This window comes from Raphanus sativus, chromosome 6, assembly GCF_000801105.2.
Source record: "Raphanus sativus cultivar WK10039 chromosome 6, ASM80110v3, whole genome shotgun sequence".
NCBI classification, from domain to species: domain Eukaryota; kingdom Viridiplantae; phylum Streptophyta; class Magnoliopsida; order Brassicales; family Brassicaceae; genus Raphanus; species Raphanus sativus.
In genome coordinates, this window is record NC_079516.1 from 10,453,047 (window position 1) to 10,457,814 (window position 4,768).

At 30.7% G+C, this 4,768-nt stretch overlaps 1 long non-coding RNA gene across 5 annotated transcripts; it reads left to right on the forward strand.

Annotated features, from left to right (window-relative positions):
• The first annotated feature begins 1,240 nt into the window (after positions 1-1,240).
• Positions 1,241-3,220, forward strand: LOC108811340 (uncharacterized). 5 transcript variants are annotated; one of them, XR_008935124.1, is made up of 6 exons: positions 1,241-1,397; positions 1,522-1,644; positions 1,741-1,840; positions 1,932-2,414; positions 2,492-2,655; positions 2,710-3,220. It is a non-coding gene; the product is annotated as an uncharacterized LOC108811340 (long non-coding RNA). The 5 variants fall into 5 exon arrangements; XR_008935123.1 differs by having other exon boundaries at positions 2,729-3,219; XR_008935127.1 differs by having other exon boundaries at positions 1,741-1,835; positions 2,830-3,217.
• Positions 3,221-4,768: the final 1,548 nt, after the last annotated feature.

Here is a 4,768-nt window from a genome sequence, read left to right on the forward strand (position 1 = left end):
TTTTTGAATGTTTCCTTTTTTAAAATTGAAATTAATGAATGTTATGTATATGTGTGCGTATATTTATTTATTTTTAACTTGGATTTATTTGTGCAGTTCATTGCATAAAAATTTGTACAAGCTATTGGAGAGACCAGGGATGCAAAGCTGAGTGCAGAAAAGGGGTTACCCAGAAGGAAAGTGTGAAGGTCGTGCCCCAAGATTTGATTGTTGCTGCAAAAAATGATAGAAACTGAGTATCTTACTAGACAACTGGTGATTTGAGGTTGAGTAATGTCATTCTATAGTATAAAGATATTCTGCACTATCTTGTTTCTCTTCAATAAAATAATCTAATTATATTTTGGCTTACTGTGTTTCATATTAATTTTTTTTCGGTTTACAAGAGTCTGATTAACACATAAAATATTTTACAATTCATCAAAAATATTTAAGAAGATATTCAAATGAGTTAAAATCCAAATTAAACTTAATTAAACCTTATTCCGAGGAAGAAAGAAAAAAGATGTACCCACAGATCAATTATTATTTTACGTTTAGAGATGTAGTAGTATCAAATCGCTAATGAGTATCCTCAAGAATCAAGATCTGACACACATTTAACAAAATCTCTTCTCTTGCATGAAGCGACCATTTCACTCGTATGACCTGAGAGAGTAAACATAAACCAGATGATCTGATATTGTCCATGGTAATGACACAAGAAAGAAATCATTTACCTTGGTTGAAAGCCTTCTGATGGTTTAAAAATAACAAGGATAAATAATAAATTTTCATATCGTTTTTCACTAACAGTTTTACAGTTAGTCAAAGTGAAGAAGAGCCAATCCATCTACGGAAACACATCCACATCAGACCCATCCACAGAAACTTGTCCACAGGACTGTTGGAGACAAGAGAAACTCCGTATAAAAATCTAAAAATTTACCCCCTTCTTATTATATGAAAGCCAATTCAAAAAAAAACACATACTTACATACTAAATGTAAAATATTTGATAACCAAATAATAGCTCAGAATATTCGATAACCAATTAATTACTGTTCGGTTAATCCCCATGATTAGTAATCAAATGATTAGGAATCTATTTATATAAAGTTGAGTTTGAATCCCTCATAGGATGTCCACCTAGGATTCCAGGTCACAAACTCACTCTCCCAACGTCCGCCACGTGTCAGGTTTAATGAAACTCATCGTTTTTTATAGTTCAGTGGGATTTACGTTTTTTTTTCTTCCACAAATAAACAAAAAGTCTTTTTCTTCGATCTCTGAACAGCCATGGCCTTATGTCTTCTCTTCAGATAAACGAAACGTTTCTCCTAATTGATTCATCCCTTTATCATGCTTCTCAACAACATCACCCCTCTTCGAACACGATCTGTTTAGAGAAAGCTAAGGTAATTTGTGTTCCTTCCGTTTTTCTTTTCTTTTTTTTTTTGATTCCTTTCGTTTTCTACTTGGATTCTCTTTGGAATCTCCTAGAAATGCGATTAATTTAACAACGAAGAAACTCAATTCCAGATATCAGCATGATGCCAATACCTTGGAGGCTTGGAGCGATGGTGATCTTCCTGCCTAAACCAATCTGCTTTCTCTGCGTTCCCATCCCTGCTTTCGCTGGTAACTTGCTTAGCCTTAGGAAATGTATGTTACATCCCACACTTCTCCATTCACAACTTCATCAGATACACTTCTTTTCACTTTTTATTAAGTTTTTTTTTTGTTTTATTGTTGTTGCAGAGTGCGTGCTCTGAGGTCCCAGAAGAGTCCACTACAACCAACCTTAATCGGTCTCCTCTGATAACTGATTTCCTGAGAAAGTTTTGCCCAGCTGAGTTTGGTATTTTGTCCCATTTACAAGCTTTCTCCAAATTTTCAATCCCCTTCTTTGTCAACGATTTTCAACTTCTTCACATTCCTATATCTTTCAGATTGTCTTAATGGAGACTGAAATGATGGAGGTTTGACGCAGTACGCGTACTTCATGGAAGACTCGCCATAAAGAATAAGGGGATGGATCACAGAAACCAGGCCTGCTAAAATCAAAGCTAAGTTAAAATCAAGAAACATATTTTAGCTCCAGGCTCTTTGCTTTGTTTTACTTCATTTTCTACTATTTCTAATTATCGTTTCTGAGTATGCAGGCAGGATAACACGCTAGATTGAGATGCTTCTGTAAACAAGTTTTACATACAATAACTTTAAAGTTCTACAAGGCTATGTCTTGACTGAGCCGGCGGCTATAGTTGCTTCTATTTTTGCTGAAGAAGAGACTGGTTTGTTTTCTCCAGATGTGGAGGCTAAGATTGTGGATCCGGATGTGGGTCGTGTCTTGGGGGTTGATCAGACTGGCATGGCGAGCTCTGGTTCCAGAGTCCTACCGTGATGAACGGTGTTTGTTTCTTCTTGAAAAGGTGATTCTTTTGTGTTTGGTGTTGATATGACACTGTGTTAGAGTTTTTTTTTTCACTGTGTTGAGTTGCTTTTAAAGGTTATTTCAAGAACGAAGAAGCTACTGCTTTTACTATTGATTCAGAAGGAAGGTTGAGACTGGAGTTTTGTGTTACATTGACAGTGAAGGTTTTGTCTTTGTTGTTGATAGATTAAAGGAGCTAATCTACTGCAATGCTTTTTATCTACTGCAATGCTTATCAGGTAACAAACAAAAAATACATAATGAACATGTGTTTGATCTTCCTAATGTTTTAGAACTTATAAATTTGATTAGGTTAGAAGCAGTGTTGTTAACTCATCCAGAGATTACTGATGCAGCAGTAATACCGTCAGGGCTTGCTTTAAAACTTGCTTTATTCCTTATTGTTTTTGAAGTATCCCTGCAATAAAGCTGGGCAATATCCAATGGAATATAGTGAGGACAGCTGGAAACAACTTATCCGAAAGTGGAATCATGAGCTTAGTCGCAAAGCAAGTTTTTTCAACCATGCAGACCATGTTTGTAACTAATCCAGTCGTGGTTCCTTATATTTATTCTGAGTTTTGTTTGGATTGCTTAGGTATCTCCATAGAAGAGGATACGTAAGGTCACATTTTTGTCTTCAAACCCCAAAAATCCCTCTGGCAAAATTATAAGAAAAGAACTTATAAAGCTCACAACCTCAAAGCTCTAGCAGGAAGATGTGTCCACCAGCTTTACCTCACACTTCACCATTAGTTAATTCATTTATTTGGTTTATTTTAAAACTAATATAAAAATAATTTTGTTTATTTTAAATTTTATTTAAGAATATGTTAGTATATATTTAAGAATTGTCTTATCAAGGCTTATACAGAATCGATGTTTCTCTATATATACAAACAGAATATATTACATAAATAAACAAAACGTTACACTAACTTAATAAATTAATACTGTATAATTTAACAAGACATTATGAGCCAATAATTTAGCCAATATAGCTAATAACCCCGAACCAGTTGGCTAGGGAAAATCTATGAATTATCAAAACTATATAAATTAGTGGAGGTCTTATAAATTAGATATTTTATGAAATATTAAGACAAAGACCAACATAAGTTTGAAGTATGTTTACTTTTAAAATATCCATTATAACTAATGATATTTTATGTAATTCTTGAATTTGTTATCCCGCCCGTAGGGCGGGCCGATCCTAGTCAAATATATAAATCTGCTTGCTTATAATTCTTTCCATATCAAAAGTTTGAGATCAAATATTAATTATATTTTGGCTTGATTGTTAGCATTATTCGATTTAATGGCAATGATATCAAAGAATGATCGTAAATTATTCTCTCAAATTTACATCTATGCTTATAAATACGGAGTTGGTCATATTCCAATGATATCAATTAGTTACTGAGGGTTAATCCCCAAGACTATTAGTTACGGATTTTTTGCTGATGTTCAATCAAATACGATCGTAAATTTTTGATTGTTTAGTAATCAAAGATGTAAATAAATTTGAGTCAAATAGTAGACATAAAATACTTTGCATTAATATTAATTTGAGATCAAATAATAGGGCATATTTGATTTAATAATGGTAAATATTTCGCTTGATTATAGGCCTAGAAGATTTGCTTTAATTGTAATGAATTATAAATCGTAAAAATTGTAAACCCTATTCTAGACAGATATATATATATATATATATATATATATATATATATATATATATATATATATATATATCTTATCCAACACAATTCTTACTCCTCCATCACAGCCTAAGGCCTTGATTGGTACAGCAGATGAAGAAGAAGTAGCAGAATGCTGTAGAAGCAATATGCTGCAGAAGCTGTATGCTTTCATTAAAATTTTTAATAAAGTGATTGGTAGAGCAGTAGCATTATATAATTTTAAAATTATCATAAAAATTATTATATAATACATTTATTTGAAACTAATATATATTAAATTATAATATATATTAATAATATATTTGTTATTAAAAATAATGAATCTTATTTAATTTATAAATTAAATTAATTTTTAAATGTGAAATAATATTATTAAAAAAATAAAATATATTTAAAAATAAAATTTATTTGTGGATATAAAAATAATTTGATATAATTAAATAAAATAAATAAATTAAAAATAATTTATATAAAATCATCATTATTTATTTATTGGTTGAGCAATAAATGATCCATATATAATATTATCATAAAAATAATCTATGACATATAATTTATTTATTTAAAAATAATATAAATATTTTTATTTTATAATATATAAATATATATTATGTTATGTTTTTTTATTAAAAATAATGAATGATATGTG